Genomic DNA, 18,423 nt, shown 5'->3' on the forward strand with positions numbered 1-18,423 from the left:
TTGGAGTCTGAGTTCTCGGGGGTCTTTGGGGGGATCCCAGACAAGCCCCCACTAATAGGTTGTGCCCAGGTCGCAGGACCCCCACCAAGAAGACCACCAAGAGTCAGACTTTACAGCTGTTTTAAGGTTTTATTTAGACGGCTGCAGCTCGGGCCTTGACCTACGCTCCGACACAGCAGAGCCTAGGAGGAGAGCCCTGAGCTAAAAATTTGCAGGGGTTATAAAGGCACACAACCAACCAGGTATTTGGATTACCATCACGTGTTGTTCTGCTAGAAGCAAGCAACAAGTGGTCACTACCTCAAAACTTTAACCCTTCACTAGTAAAATAGGACTCAAGCTCCGGAGCTCCCAACTGCTGCTCCAGTCCACCTTCCAATTTAGTTTCTATCTAAAAGAATTACTTACTTCCTTAGCATTCCTCAGAAAGACTTTACAAGATGCACTGGACTTCCAGAGATAACGACTAGTGCTGATCAGATTGAGGAACTGAGGGAGGGAGTAAAAAAAAATTTTGCCAGTGCTACTGGGACTTGAACTCAGGGCCTGCGTTCCGTCCCAGAGCTTCTTTTACTAAAGGCTAACACTACCACTTGAACCACACTGCCACTTCTGCCTTTTTCTGTTTACGTGGCACTGAGGATCCGAACCCAGGGCTTCATGCATGCTAGGCAAGTACTCTACCACTAAGCCACATTCCCAGTCCAGGGAGTAAAAAATTTAAGCATTCATGGCAGCTATATGCTTCCAGGTTTTGCATCTGACTAGTTATATGCATCTGAGTAACTTGCATAACTTTTCTGGGGTTTAATTTCTTTAGCTTTACAATAGGAATAATAAGAGTGATTTGGGATATTACATCACACCGTGGTTAGAAAAGTCTTAGTTTAGGGCCTGTATTTTTCCAAAAGAAAATTAGGACTTGCCCCATTTTATTTTGATCAGGCTATCTCCTTCTCAATAAAATTGAATTGACTCAACATCTCAACTTTGCCCACCAGTCACAGAGTCTTAAACTTCCCAGCAGAAGAGCTACTCTTTGAAGGACTATGTGGCATATGCATTTTCTTTTTTGTATATATTTTTTATTGTAAAAATACTGTACAGAGGGGCTACAATTACATGAGTAAGGGGATGAGTACATTTCCTATCAAGCATTGTTACCTTCTTCTTTGTTTTTCCCCTACCATCCCTTCCCTCCCCACCACCCCAACTCCTTCCTCCCCCCCCCCGCGAAGTTGTGAAGTTTGTTTTCAACATAGTGTCTTTTACATCTCATTGTTACAGTGGGTCAACCTGTAAGTGGTTTTATCTTTGTTGCTGTTCTTTTTAATGTACTTACAATGTACTATGTGATTTTTTTTGTTTCTTTATATGTTCTTCCCCCATGGTATAACTCCTATTTTCACTGTATTTGATTCCAGTGCCCTGCATCTTGTATATACATTTTTTCTAATTTGGGGAGGGGAAAGGAAATAACAAAATGGCATATGTATTTTCACTAGGTAAAGATACGTTTGCAGGATGAAGTCTATCTAATTGGCCTATTAGTACATAGCAGCGATGGATCCAAGCTAGAGAAGTGGAAATGATCAAGAGAAGAGACATGGAAAGTCTGAAATATGGAACATGAAAGAAGCAAATACCCCCATGGTTCTTCCATCTCTCCCAATCCATTATGGAGTTTTGTGTCATGTTTAGTAGTTTATTTACCTTAAACTCAGAATTCCCAAACTGAATTTATGGTTCCACATCCAACCTGCTCCTCTTCTTCAGTGTTTCCCATTTTAGTGAATAGCACCATTACCTACCATAAGTCCCAAGTAAGACACATCCTTTACTTTTTTTCTCTCACTCTACAGTGGATCAACTGGTAGAGCACTTCTCTGGCATGTAGTAGGACCTGAGTTCAACTTTAAAAAAATCAGGAAGCCTCTAAATCAAATATATTACACATTCAAAATATGTCTAATTCTAATTGTGTTCTCTCTTAGTGTCCAAAACCTACTCCAATCTGTATCACAATCTAAGGCATCACAAACTTATAAATCATTGTTGTTTTGTTTTTGTCTTTTGCTTTTTTCCATTAATTGTGTGCATGTGCGTGTGCACATATGGGTCTTGGGGCTTGAACTAAGGGCTTGTGCACTATTCCTGAGCTTGTTTTGCACAGGGCTAGTGTTCTACCACTTGAGCCACAGCTTCACTTCCAGATTTCTTTCAGTAGTTCATATTAGAGATGAGAGACTCATTGACTTGCCCGGGCTGACTTTCAACTGCAATCCCTAGATCTCAGCCTCCTGAGTAGCTAGGATTACAGGCACAAGCCACAAGCATCTGGCCTCCATTAATTTTATTAATACATATAAATTGTATAAAACAATGTTTCATTATAATGCTGTTTGATATGCATAAAAAGTACTATGAGTACCCCTTATTATCTTCTCCACCCTCCCTCCTGCTCATCTCCTTCCTCTTCCCAAGTAGTCTCTCTTCTATTTTCATGTGTTTAAAACTCTGGATTGCAAATATGAGAGAAAACACGTGATATTTGCCTTCTAGAGTCCAGCTTATTTTGTTTAACTTGTTACTGTCAAGTTTCATACATTTTCCTGCAAATGACATAACTTGGTTCTTTACAGGTGAATAAAACTTCTATATATGCACACACATACATATTTATGTATATATATATATATATATATACATATATATATGTCTATATGTCACATTTTCTTTGTTCATTTGTCCATGGGCCATGATAATTAGGCTGATTCCATAACTTGGCTATTGTGAATAGTGCCACAATAAAAATGAATATGCAAGCATTGTTATTGTAGGCTTATTTGATCCATTTGTATATATGCCCAGAATTACATGGTAGTTCTATTTTTAGTTTTCTGAGGAACCTCCATAGTGATTTCCATGGTGGCTTCACTAATTTACATTCCCATGAACAACATAAAAAGGGTTCTTCCCTCCTCCTCTCCCCCGTACTTGTCAGTATTTTTGTTGCTATTTGTTTCTTTGACAATAGCCATTTAAACTTGAGTGAGATGAAGTTTCAATGTAGTTTTTGTTTTCTGCTTCTTTGTTTTAGGTCATTTTTGGTTTTGTTTGTTTCTTTTTTTGTTATTTCCTGATACTGGTATTTGAACTCAGGGCTTTGCATTTCCTAGCAAAACATGATTGTAATAGTTTTGATTTGCATTTTTCTCTGTGCAAAGATGTTGAACACTTTTTCATGTATTTATTATCTATTTGAGGAACCAGTCATTTTAAAGTTCCCCAGGGGAATCCAATGTACAGCCAAGTAAGAAAACCCTTACTCTGTACATTAGCCAGAGTACTATTTGTAAAACATAAATGATTCTCTCACCCATTGAAAATTCGTTATTGGATTCTGCTTATGCTTACAATAAACTCTGAGTACTTTCTTATGGCCTATAAGATCATTAAAAAGATGATTCCCATTGAGTTCTCTGACATAAAATATATTCTCCACTTTTTTCTAACATTTCCATCACATCAGCTTCGTTTCTATACTTCCAATGAACCAAGTTAATTTCTTTCTCTCTTTCTCCCTCTCTTTCAGATTGATAATAACAATTTCAGTATCAGCAAGCTCAAAGACCAAGTTTGAGGTCCCTGCTCCATTCCAAGAGATAATCACAAGCCAATAATTAATTAATTAATTAACTGCCTTGAACCCAAGGCTCAGTTGAGCTAGCATTTTCAGTGTCCATACCATCTCTCAGTATTGGATTTAAGGGCCCATTACTATGCATTTCATCTCTATTAACAGTCTTACATTATGCAATCTATTTAAACCAAAATGTAAATTAAAATAACAAGGAAATAACACTCAGACACACAAACTAAAAATGACTCATTTTTTTAATTGAAAAGGTTATGAGCAGGGTGGTTACAGTTATATAAGTAAGACAACAAGTACATTTGTTTTTAATCATTGTTACTCCAACCCTCTTTATTTCCCACTTACCTCTCCTTATTCTTCTCCCCCCAAGTTGTAATGTTCATAACTAACATAGTATCAAGTGAATATCAATGTTGCTGTGGTTCATCCATTGTCCTGCTGTTTCTGTGATTCCCTTTCCCTTCCACATATTCCATTATCTTACATGCAAAACACAAGGTACAAAAAACTAAGAGAAATGAAGTTAAAACAATAGAAAAAAAGAAGAACAAACTACATATAAGGTCTACTAAGAAGCTCGTGTTTCCATTTATTGGAGTTCACGTTGATATGCTTCATTATATATGGTCCTATGCACTAAGCAGTTGGGTTATTTAGATCACCTGTTAAGAATACCATATACTGATGGAGGCATAGAATTCCATATATATACACCACATTTTCTTGATCCATTCATCTACTGAGGGGCATCTGGGCTGGCTCCACATATTAGCTATGGTGAATAATGCTGCAATAAACATAGTTGTGCTAGTAGCTTTAGTAAAGCCTTGTTTGCGATCATTTGAGTAAATGCCTAAAAGTGGGATTGCTGGGTCATAAGGGAGCTCTATGTGGAGTCTTTTGAGGAACCTCCATACTGCTTTCCAAAATGGTTGAACAAGTTTACACTCCCACCAACAATGCTGTAGTGTTCCCATTTAGCCACATCCCCTCCAGCATCTGTTGTTATTAGATTATAGCCATTCTAACTCTATAGGAAATGGACTCATTACCTTACTCATGTAACTGTAACCCTTCTGTATAATATCTTTACAATATATTGATATATATATGCAACACTGTTACACACTCCTTAATTTTCCCCTACCATCCCTTTCCTCCCATCTCCCCAACTCCTCCCTTCCCTCTCCTACCCCTTCCTCCCCGCAAAGTTGTAAAGTTCGTTTTCAACATTCTGTTTTGTACATCTCATCGTTACAATGGGTCATCTTGTATCCTTATTTCAGCATTTTGGTATTTCCCCTCCCCTCCCCAAATTAGAAAAATGTATATACAAATGCAGGGCACCAACATCAAATATAGTGAAAACAGGGGTTATACCATAGGGGAAGAACATATAAAGAAACAAAAAAAATCACATAGTACATTGTAAGTAGATTAAAAAGAGCAGCAACAAAGATAAAATCTCTTGTGTCCCTATCTTGGGGTTCGTTTCGCTTAGCATCAGGTTATATGGTCATATGTATCAGCTATTGACCTCTTCTGCTTGTCCTAGATATGTACTAGTTATTGCAGATAAGGTAAACCATGGGACCTATGTTTCTTTAAGTCTGGCTTACTTCACTTAATATAATTTTTTCTAAGCAAGCAAGATCAATACAAAGCCCACAGATTGGGAGAAGATTTTCAATAGCCATACAACAGACAAGGGTCTCATATCTAATATATACTTAGAACTCAAAAATTAAATCCCCCAACAACAAGTCCACAGAGAAACAACTGCCCGATTAATAAGTGTGCTAAAGACTTAAGGAGAAACTTCACTGAAGAGGAAATAAGCTTGCAATGACTAGTACATGTCTAGGATAAGCAGAGAAGGTCAAAGGCTATGTACATATGACTGCATGAGATAATGCTAAGCAAAATGTACCCCAAGACAGGGAGACAGGTGGTTTTTTTTTCTTGCTAGTGTTTTTAATGTACTTATAATGCACTATGTGATGCTTTTGTTTCTTTTGTGTGTTCTTCCCCCACAATACAACCCCTGTTTTCACTGGATTTGATGCCGGTGTTCTGCACCTTGTATATACATTTTTGTAATTTGGGGAGGAAGAGCTATTGGGGAATGCTTAAATGGGGGATTCAGGCTGACCCGTTGTGAAATGAGATGTACAGGACACTATGTTGAAAATGAACTCTGCAGTGTCAGGGGAGTGGGAAGTGATGGTAGGGGGGAAAAAAGGAGGAGGTAACAATGCTTGCTACGAAATGTACTCGTCCTACTCATGTAACTGTAACCCCCCTATAAAACACCTTTACAGTATATATATATATATATATATATATATATATATATATATATATATATAATAAAACAATGGCCAATAGACACATGAAGAAATGCTCAACTTCTTTAGCCATAAAAGAAATGAAAAAATCAAGACAACGCTGAGATTCCACCTCAACCCAGTTAAAATGGCTATAATCAAGAAATCTAATTACAACAGATGCTGGAGGGGATGTGGACAGAAGGGAACCCTACTGCATTGTTGGTGAGAGTGTAAACTTGTTCAACCACTTTGGAAAGCAGTATGGAGGTTCCTCAAAAGACTCCACATAGAGCGCCCCTATGACCCAGCAATCCCACTTTGGGGCATTTATCCAAATGATCACAAACAAGACCATACTAAAGCTACCAGAACGACTATGTTTATGGCAGCATTATTTACCATAGCCAAGATATGGAACCAATCCAGATGCCCCTCAGTAGATGAATTGATCAAGAAAATGTGATATATATATATATATATATATATATATATGTAAACACACACACACACACACACACACACACACAAAATGTAATTCTAGTCTTCCATCAGAAAGAATGACATCGCCCCATTTGTTAGGAAATAGAAAGACTTGGAAAAAATTATATTAAGTGAAGTAAGCCAGGCCCAAAGAAACATGGGTCCCATGGTTTCCCTTACTTGCAATAACTAGTATATGTCTGGGACAACGGAAAAGGTCAAAGGCTATGTACATATGACCATATAAGATGATGTTAAGCGAAATGAACCCCAAGATAGGGATACAAATTTTTTTCTTGCTATTGTTTTTAACGTATTTATAAGGTACTACTATGTGATTTTTTTGTTTCTTTGTGTGTTCCTCCTCCATGGTACAACCCCTGTTTGCACTGTATTTGATGTCGGTGCCCTGCATCTTGTATATACATTTTTCTAATTTGGGGAGGGGAAGGGAAAAAACAAAATGCTTAAATAGGGATACATCTCATTGTAAGATGTACAAGACAATATGTTGAAAAAGAACTTTACAACTTTGGGGGAGATAGAGGGAGTAGTTGGGTAGGTGGGAAGGAAGGGATTGTAGGGGGAAAATAAAGGAGGAGGCAACAATGCTCTATTAAAAAATGTACTCATTACCTTACTCATGTAAACATAACCCCTGTGTTCAGTATTTTTACAATAAAAATCCTATTACAAGATATATCTATATATATTTCTTTTTTCCTCAATGGAATTCTATGCCTCCATCAGAAAGAATGACACCGTCCCATTTGTTAGGAAATGGAAAGACTTGGAAAAATATATATTAAAAAATGAATACCATATACATATTCTAGGTCTTACAAATGAGGGAAATCATGCAACCTACTTTTCTTTGGATCTGGTTTACTTTACTTAATATAATTTTTTCCAAGTCTTTCCATTTCCTTACAAATGGAACAATGTTATTCTTTCTGATGGAAGCATAGAATTCCACTGTATATATGTACCACATTTTCTTAATCCATTCATCTACTGAGGGGCATTTGAGTCGGTTCCATGTCTTAGCTATGGTAAATAATGCTGCAATTAACATGGTCTTGCTGGTAGCTTTAGTGTAGCCTTGTTTGTGGTCATTTGGGTAAATTCCCAGAAGTGGGATTGCTGGGTCATAGGGAGTTCTATGTGTAGTCTTTTGAGGAACCTCCACACTGCTTTCCTGATTGGTCAAACAAGTTTACGCTCCCACCAACAGGGGGCCACATCCCTGCCAGCATTTGTTGTTATTAGATTTCTTGATTATAACCATTCTAACTGGTGTAAGGTGGATCTCAATGTTGTTTTGATTTGCATTTCTTTATCTTTTTTAAATTTTATTTTATTGTAAAGATGCTGTACAGAGGGGTTACAGTCACATGAATACGGCAATGAGTACATTTTTTTTGTCAAGCATTATTATCCCCTCCCTTGTTGTTCTCCCACTATCCCTTCCCTCCTCCACCTCCTTTACCCCTCCTTTCCCCCAACCTAAAGTTGTAAAGTTCATTTCCAATATACTTTCTTGTGGGTATCATTGTCGCAATGGCTCATCCTGTGTCCTTGTTTCAGCATTTTGTTATTCCCCTTCCCTCCCAAATTAGATAAATGTATATGCAAGATGCAGGGTGCCAAAATCAAATACGGTGACAACAGGGGATATAACATAGGGGTGAAGAACATACAACAAAAACAAAAAATCACAATCATATTAAATGAAGTAAGCTAGACTCAAAGAAATATAGGTCCCATGGTTTCCCTTATTTGCAATAATTAGTATATGTCTAGAATAATCTTATCAGATGAGCAGAAAAGCTCAAAAGCTATGTACATATGACCATATAAGATGCTGTTAAATGAAATGAATTCCAAGCTGTGGACACAAGAGGTTTTTCTTTGTCCTTGTTGTTTTTAATGATTTGCATTTCTTTATAGCCAGAGATACTGAGCAAATCTTCATGTGTCCCTTGGCCATTCCTATTTCCTCTTCAGAGAAGTTTCTCTTAAGGTCTTTAGTCTATTTTTTAATTGGGTGGTTGTTTCTTTGGGGGGTTATTTTGGGGGCTTTAATTTCTTGAGCTGTAGGTATACTTTCAATATGAGACTCTTGTCTGGTGTATGGCTGGTGAAGATATTCTTCCTGTCTGTGGAGTTTCAATGTATTTTGCTAGCTATTTCCTTTGCCGTGCAGAAGCTCTGCAGTTTAATGCAGTGCCATTTACCCAGCCTTTCTTTGATTTGTTGTGTTTCTGGGTCTTTATTAAGAAAGTTTCGACCTGTGCCAAGGAGCCCTAGTGTTCTCCTATTCCTTCTTGTAATATTTTGAAGATATCGGCTTTTACCTCAAGGTCTTTGATCCATTTTGGAGTTGATTCTGGTGCAGGATGATATATAAAGATCTAACTTTAGTTTTCTACATGTGTTTAGCCAGTTCCGCCAGCACCATTTATTGAAGAGGCTGTCTTTCTTCCATCCTATTTTTGGCTCCCTTGTCAAAGCTTAGGTGGCTATAGGTCTAAGGGTTCGAAATAACTTATTTTTTTTTTAAGTGAACATCAATACAAGTGTTTGTAAGGATAAGGAGTAAATGAAACCCTTGTAATCTTCCACAAGCATGTGCATGTTAGAAAGTTATTTGACAAAATCAAAGATATGCATAGATATGATTTATAATCCAGCAATTCTATATACATGCTTATAGAAAAGCTACTATATATGTCCATCAAAACATATAAAATAATCTTCACAACAGTGGCTTTATTTCTAACAATCTTTAACTAGAAATGACTCAAATGTCCATCAGCAGTAGAATGAATAAGTGAAACATTACAATCATATAATGAAATGCTAAAAATATAGCAAAGCATGACAATTAAAATTAAATACTAGGACATTCAACAATGTGAATGAATTTTACAAATATAGAATGAGTAAAAGAAGGCAAGATACGAAAGAGTATTGTGAAAAGCAGGCAAACCGGATTGACACTAATAGACGTCACACTAGCGTATTGATTCTCAAAACCCCAGGAGCACCTGAGAACTTGTTAAAATAAAAGTGCATGGGTTTCACCCAGGCATATTGAGTCATACTCTGTGAAATTAGAGCTTAGTCATCTGTGCTTTAATAAGCCAGCAATATAATTCTTGACTAGTAGTTACTTCTTAAGATATTCAGTAGGAATGGGTCTGTGATTTTGGTATGTACCACACCAAGACAATAGATGGTATAATTCAAATAGGGAAGGCAAATACAGAAAATACTGGGGAGTGAGTTGGAATGTGAAACTAAAACATAGGACAGCTAATGGACTTCCCAGTGGCAGAGGTGAGACATAGAAAAGGGTAGCCCCAACTAGTACCCTAGTAGTATTGTCCAGACTGATGCTCTCCATTGCAACTAAGCTACCTTACTGCTTTCCAGCCTTCAACACCAAGCCAGGAGAATCCCACTATATCTATTGTTCTAACAGTCTAGGGTTGGTGTTAATTTTGGACTTTGGTTGCTGACCTGTCTGCCTTTGAAACTTTTTTGCCCAATTAATAGAACTCTCATCTCCTTAATGGATTAAGCCAAGCCTGTTCCAAAAGCCATTTCATTTGGCTGTGGCTCTAGGTGGTGGTGGTGGGGAAAGGGGAGTAAATGATCTCACTTAGTTTGCCAGAGTCATCATTTTCCTGTACATTCCATCAGTCCACTTACTTTAAGAGCCCACCAAGAAGATGAAGCACCCAAAGTGGTGCCATGTCCAAATCTGGCTTTTTGGATCTGAAGCTTCCCCAGGAAATTCAACAGCACTCAACAGGTTAGCAGCTAATTAACATGGACTTATTGAAGAACTACAACTGTAGAAAGTTCAAACTAGAATAATCTTAGAGGGTTTCCATCTTTGTATTGGGTTAATTGGAAAACTAAATCCAGGACCACACAGCAAGCCAGTGACAAGCTAGAAGAGATGCTTGCTAAATGTTCATGTTTCTCCCAAAAGAAAAGTAAGTGACTACAGTTCCAGTTCCTACCTTTACTCACCTTTTCTCAGCATAACTTATTTCTGAAATACAATGGGCTTGTTATAAGAATATGTTTCCTTGCCTTTCTCATTAACAGGGAAGCAGCTTTCCTACAGAAGTCTGGGAATTAAACATACTTATCTCATCCAAAAAAAGGCAGGACCACCTGCGGCAACATGGCCTGGCTTTCTGTACAATTGGGCTCACAGTGTGAGCTTGGATTGGAGCATTCCAGCTTTTATTCTCTAATTCAAACCTTCTAACAATCATCAAAGTCTCTCCCTTTCTACAGACAACTAAGCCTTCCTATCTGAAGAACACTACATTGATAAGGGACAAAGAGGACTGTGTAGAGTGGCAAAACAATTACTGCACCTAAATACAAACAGACATGATAGAATCCCAGCTCTGCCACTTCCTACTCATAGCACATTCATCCTATTGCCATGTCTCTGAGCCCTCTGTCCATGTTCCACAACTATAAAGCAGAGATGAATGATGAATTTCCCCCCTGTATAAATAATATGAGCTAATAAAATGCTAAAAAAATCAGAGACAATATATCTTTCTAAAGTTGTATGGCAAAAACAATGTCCACAGAATATTGTACTCATTACCAGTTACATGTGAAGAACTCACTAAATAACATCCATTATTTTTTACTAGTTCAGTCATCTTGAGCAAGTCCTTTTATTTCTAAAGCTATCAGATTCTTTATCTTATTTCAAATGGAGATGATATATATCCACTTGAAAATAATGTTGTGAGGATTAAATAATGTTGTGTTTTTAAAATGCCTTGCGTAACACCCAGCACATGGTAGGCATTTAATATCAATTTGTTGATTTTGAATAGAGACCAGAGAGAACATGTACCTATGCAGACAATAGGCAGAGCAGAGTCAGACTGCTGGTTTCCCAAAAGCATGGGTGTCAACATTCAATTAGAAGAGCTGGTAATTGCAGAGCCATCAGCTCTGGGTCATTTATCTTAAAGACAGGGAGCAATCAGGTCTTGTTATAAAAAGATATTATCTGGTAATACCAGCTTGTACAACATCAGTTTCTGTCACCTGGATTTTCTACATTTCTTAAGTTCCCTGGGGGACCATGACAGAGTAGGTTTGTAAAGAAAAAGGAAGAACAAGAGTCCAATACTGTTTGGCAATGACTGGATACCTTGATTCTATTTTATGGACTAGAACATTTTTATCTACATACTGAAAAAGCATGGGGAGCTCAGATTATTGAGATAAAGAAACATATCCTTTAGAGAACAAGAGAAATAATAGACGTGGTCTTTGATAATTGCTATGGGAATACAAGAAAGACACTACAATGTCCTTTGGAGGACAGGAAGGATTCCAAAGGAAGGTACTCTTAAGGCTGGCATTAGATGGGTAGTTTAGCAAGTGAGAGTAAAGAAACATCACTTGCAAAAGCACGGAGAAGTGAAATGGCATGGCATGTTTGGGATACAGACCCAGTGAGGCTCATGTGCACTTTGTGCAAGGATGTAGAGAGAAAGTACGATAGGAAAAACAGGGAGTTCTCTTGTGCGACAAAATTTTAAAGAGTTGATTCAATCTGGAAAAGTCAAAAGTGATCAGGTTCTTACTTTAGAAAGTTTACCTAGGTGTACTACGCAGAGGACATGGCAAAGGGGAGAAATGGAGGTATGGACACCATAAGTTGCCTGTTACACTAGTTTGGGTTAAAAAAATGAGGATATGATGTAGGGTACAGGGTATGAGGAATGACAGAGAAGAGGATGTTGAGCTGAGCATGGACATTGGAGGAAAGTAGCGAACCTGAGGATGATGCTGAAGCTTACAATTTAAGAAACTGGGTTAGAGGTGATGACATTAATTGAGGAATGGAACATTGGGGAAATAATGTGGATGGCAAGTGTTTGGTTTAGTTAGTTTGGGTTGTGTTTGGTTTTGCGGTGCTAGGGATTGGATTCAGATCCTCATTGATGTGAGGCAAGTGCTCTACCTCTGAACCACACCCAAAGCTGTTGAGTTATGGTAAGTTTGAGGGACATGAGTGATACTTAGGTGAAGATGCAAAAGGTTGATGTTTATTTTCTATATAGTAAGCATGACACATTATTTATTCTTTAAAACCACAATCTGAGGTAGTCACCATCATTACTCTCACATTATGGATGAGGAAAGAAATGTTGGCTTACATGTCAATCCGTTTTATTTTTTTAACTGTTCTGTTATATATGGAACCTTTTTTATTGTGAAATTACTGTACAGAGGGGTTACAATTACATGGGCAAGATAATTAGTATATTGTAGCCTCCTCCTTTGTTTCCCCTTCCCATCCCTTCCCATCCTCCCCCTGCCCCCCCCACCCAATCCTCCTCCCCCTCTCCCCACCACCTCCCCACCCCACCTCCCGCACCAAAGTTGTAAAGTTCCTTTTCAACATAACAACTTCTACATCTCATTGTTGCAATGGGTCCACCTGTATCCCTATTTAAATGATTTGTTTTTTCCCTTCCCCTCCACAAATTATTTATTTTTGGTTGGTAGTGGGACCTGAATTCTGGGCCTGGACACTGTCCCTGAGCTCTTCAGTTCAAGGCTAGCACTCTCTACACTTGAGCCACAGTGCCACTTTCAGCTTTTCTGCTGATATGGTGCTGAGGAATCGAACCCAGGGCCTCATGCATGCAAGGCAACCACTCTACCACTGAGCCACCTTCACAGCCCCATGTCAGTTCTTTTTCCACTCTGTCAAGAGGCAGACCAATAAGAATAGTTTAATGCAGGGGCCATGAAGTGCCTATTATTGTGTCATGAATGACCATGCAGAACTGTTTTTCTAGCAATTTCCAGTCATTTCTTATTATTTTATTCAAGACCTCTTCTGGAGGCTAATCCAAAGAAGGGAATTTTCACACTGGGGAGATGTAGAACCCTTCTTGGCTATTGGCAATCAAAGATTCTCTCATGCTTTTTCAATGCACCAATATCTGGAGGCTTCCATGGGGTGCCATAACTCCTCTCATTTCTCTAAACCGAGGCCAAAACGGATAGGGTCAGGTACACCATCATTTAAAAGAAAGCAGGAAGGTGTTGGGGAGCTTTCGGTGGCCAAGAATGTTATGCCAGAGAAGGCATTTTATTGCCATGTTTAGGCATTTCGTCTTTTCCCCGATCTTGGACATTTCTCTGTACAAGAGATAGCCCTTCAACGATCACCCTCCCCCCGGAATGTTCTTTCTCAGTTTTATTTTTTATTTGCCTTCTATCGACCGCTTGCATCCTTGGGGGCTTTCAGAGTCTCTCTAAGACCTCTGTGGTTTTAATTAACCAAGTGGTTTGGTGCCATCAGTCTCTTTCCATCAATTTATTAGTCATTTCCTTCTTGGGCTCATTAATGAACGTACTTAATAACACTGTTCCCAACCCCAAGTCTCCAGAGCCCTCCCCCTGCTCCCCACAATGCCTTTCTCCTTGCCAAGAACAGCTGGACATTCATGCCCTGGCCCTTTTCTTTTGTACCACTTTGAAATTCATACATATACACATACTCTCCAGGGTGGATGATGAGGCTCTGGGTATGTATTTGTTGGGGGAGGGTGCATATATATGTGCCAGAGCAACAGGGAAGGATAATGAAAATTTTCCATAGTAAGGCTTTTATCCATAGGCCTTTGGAAAATAAGTCACTCATATATAATGCAGATTCTTTATCTTTTCATCCACAACTTGCTCTCACTACTGTCAGCGTGTCTCTCTCCCCCAGAGCCATGATTCACAGATGCTTACGACGTCATAACTGGAAGGAACCTTATTAAAGACAATCTAGCCCAAATTCCTGGTTGTACAGATGAGAAAATTTGAGGTTCAGAGGTGACCAGACTATTACTCATCTGGGGTCACCACAGGCATAACTCTTCCAACTTCGCCAGCGCAGATTTGCCAGCCTCATTTTCTCCCTGAGAGTTAAGAGAACAAACAGGAGCCGAGATGTTTTGGCTCGTCTTAGCTCTATAAGTCACTGTACTAACTTCCTCAGGCTGGTATAACAAATCACCACAATCTGGCTAGCTGAGAAACAATAGGAATTTATTCTCTCACGAAACCAGCAGTTGAAAATCAAGGAATCTGGGGCTGGGAAGGTGGCTCAGTGGTAGAGTGCTTGCCTTGCATAAATGAAGCCCTGGGTTTGATTCTTTAGCACCACATAAGCAGAAAAAGCTGGAAGTGGCGCTGTGGCTCAAGTGGTAGAGTGCTAGCCTTGAGCTGAAGAGTTGAGGGACAGTGCCCAGGCCCAGAGTTCAGGCCCCATGACCGACAAAAAAAAAAAAGAAAAGAAAAGAAAAGAAAAGAAAGAAAAAAAAGAAAATCAAGGCATCTGTAGGAATGGCTCCTTCAGGAAGCTACAGGGCAGAAACCTTCATCTGGTTCTCTCCTAGCTTGATAGTTGCCTGCAAGCCTTGGATTGCTTGCTATATAGACATATAGGCCCAATCTCTGTGCCTACTACTTAAGGATACCAGTCATTGAATTTGAGGCCCAACGTAAGGACCTCAAAGTCCTTCAATAATTACATTGTGCAAAGATTAATTTCCAAATTAGGTCATATTGTGAGGCTCTGTATGGACATGAGTTTAAGGGAATACAAATGAAGTTCCTGTAGTCACAAAACGTCTTCCAGCCTTAGTTTCCTCATCTACTTAATGGGCATAACAATATTCCTTATCTTCCTTCTCTCATGAGAGGTTTGAAGACTTTACAAGTGCATTTTCATTATATTATTCATTATATATTATATATTCACTATATCTTCTCTTTTTAACATATTTATTGTACAGAAGGGGTTTTTATCCCCTCTATTGCTTTCTTGTCTTCTCTTCCCTTTTAAAGCCAACATTAATGGATTTATTATTCTGTTTCATGTTTTAAATTTAAAGAAACATTTTATTCTTCAAAGACAAGTTAAAAACTGGGAGAATTTTTTATATTTTATCAGTCAGGGTCCTAAACTCTGGGCCTGGGCGCTGTCCCTTAGCTCTTCAGCTCAAGGCTAGCACTCTACCACTTGAGCCACTGTGCCACTTCCAGCTTTTTCTGTTTATGTGGTGCTGAGGAATCGAACCCAGGACCTCATGCATGCAAGGCAAGCACTCTACCACTGAGCCACCTTCCTAGACCCCAAGAAAAAATATTTTTAAGCCATAATCAGAACATTGAAAAAAAGATATGAACAGACATTTCAGCTGATATATTTATGACAAATACACACTTTAAAATACATTCAACATCATTAATCATTGAAAAATACAAATTATAAGTTAAAATATGTGTTGTCACAGACATATAAGAGTTAAAATTTAAAAAAAAATAATCCAAGTGCAGTTGCTTTGGTCTATAATCCTAGCTACTTGGAAGTTGATCAGAAGGTTCATGGTTCTAGGCCTGCCTGGTCTAGACCACATCCTAAGCAATAAACGCTGGGCATGCTGGTGCCTGGTATTTTGACACATAAATAGGAGAACCATGGTCCAGACTTGTCTGGCATAAATCAAGATCATATTCTAAAAACAATGAAAGCAAAAAGGGCTAGATGTGTGGCTCCAGCCCTCAGTTCAAACTGTGGTGCTGCAAATATTCATTTTAAAATAAAACAATACCAAATTTTAAAACTTTATTCTACAAAGATTAGCTCAAAACAGAAGAAAATAGTTTCCAACATATCTTTGACAAAGTAGTTATTATTCCATTTCCATGCATTCATATAAAGTAGTTCAATCGCAATTGCTACCTCCTATCACCCTCTCCTTTCATCCTTCTCTCCTTCACTGGCTGCCCTCACCAAACAGTACCTGTTTTGCACTCTAGTTATGCTCTTTTATCTAGATTCCACATGCCAAAAAGATCATGCAATATTTATCTTTTTCAGTCTGGCTTATTTTAACATGATGATCTCCAATGCTATCCATTTTTTGCTAATGACATACTTTTTTCATCTTTACAGCTAACTATTCTTCCACTGTGCATATTGATACCACATTTCCCTTATCCATTAGTTGATGGGCACCTAGGTTGACTCAATCCTTTGGCTTCACTAATTACATTGCACAAACATTTATTTCCAAATTGGGTCACATTCTGAGGTTCTGTATGGACATGTGAATAGTACTGACATAAACATGACAGGGCAGGTGTCTCTATTCTGTGCTGGCTTACATCCTTCAGATATATGCCCAAAAATGGAAAAGCAGCAGTAGCCTAGCAGAATCATGTGGTAGTTCTAATTTTACGCTTTTGAGGAGCCTACATATTGATTTCTATTGTGGCTGCTCTAATTTGATTCCTAAGAACAGTTTAGGGGGGTTCACTCCCCTCCATGCTCACATCTTCACTGACATTTGTTGTTTTTCTTGATGACCACTCTAGGTGAGATGGAATTGAAGAACTGTTTTGATTTGCATTGTCTTTCATCATAAAGTATGTAGGTTAAATAAGTTAATAGACAGTACAACATTAGCATCAATGCTGGAAGATATAGTAAGCACAATGCTGACATATAAGTCCCTAAGCTCTGTCTCTTTTTCCTTTCCCTTTCTTTTCCATCCCATTTCTGTAAACTGTATACCCCAAATGAAGAACAGTATTTGACCTATAATAAAGATTCAGTAAATGTTTGGAAAATGAATGCATGAGTGTTTGGGGATCACATGCATCGAAAGCTCTTCTCCAGAAGCTAATGAGGTCAGCTGGAGAAACTAAAATTCTTTCAACCTTCAGAAAATAAGTAAAATAATATGGGGAGGCTTGATGAATGCATGTAATACTTGACAATAAAATTAGTAAAGGGACATACCCAAAAGAGTATGTCATTATAGAAGGAAGTTTTCTACATTCTCATATTTATTGCAGCACTCTTCACAATATCCAAGCTGGATCAGTCAAGATGCTCAACAAGCAATGGATAGATAAGGAAAATATGAAATATGTATGGAAAATATGGAATATTATTCAGCCATAAAAAATAAAATGATGTTGGGCACTGATGGTTCATGCCTGCAATCCTAGCTACTCAGGAAGCTGAGATCTGGGGATCTCACTCTGTGGGACTCTTTCCTCCAATTAAATCACAGAAAAAGCTGGAAGTGCCACTGTGACTCAAGTGGTAGAGTGCTAGCCTTCAGCAAAATGAGTTCAGGGGTAGTGGCTAGGCCCAGAGTTCAAGCCTCAGGACAGGCAAAAAATAAAATAAAATAAAATAATATCATTTACAGTAAAATGTATGGGACTGTTTATGTTGAGTAAAATAAGCTAACCTCAAAAAGCCAAGTATCACAGGCTTCCATTCACTTGTGAAAAGTATGTTTAAAGGATATATGTATATATGTATGTATATACATATATATATTTATATGCATGTACACACATATATGTGCCCATACATATTGTGATTCTAGCAATGGGACTGTTTGGAGGAAGAGGAAAAAGATAAAAACAATTGAGGGTAAATAATATAAAAATACATTTGAACTTTGCATGAAGACATCAAAAGGAATCACAAAACTGTTTATCAATAGGAGGTGGGGGGACAAGGAAAGAGAGAGCAATAAAGGGGGTATTCTGATTAAAATATGTGCACATCTGAAATACCATGGTAAGGTCCCTGGGTGCAAATAAAGACACAACAAAAATGAATGACAGGAAAGGAAAACAGGCTGTGTTAAGGGGCTAGTACCAGTAGAAAGGAGGAAGGAGAATGAAGAAGGTGAATGAGAATAAATATGGTCCAAGTGCTTTTTTTTTTTTGCGTTTCTGAAAATAGAACAATGAAACCCATTGAACTCATTTTCCAAGGGGCTAGGGAGAATGATAGAGTAATATAGGGTGAGCTTGATTAGGATACATTGTGTACATGTATGTGCCACAATGAAAAATCTC

The sequence above is a fragment of the Dipodomys merriami genome, unplaced genomic scaffold, assembly GCF_024711535.1.
Source record: "Dipodomys merriami isolate MVZ:Mamm:240054 unplaced genomic scaffold, mDipMer1.0.p SCAF_3, whole genome shotgun sequence".
Classification (NCBI taxonomy): Eukaryota; Metazoa; Chordata; class Mammalia; order Rodentia; family Heteromyidae; genus Dipodomys; species Dipodomys merriami.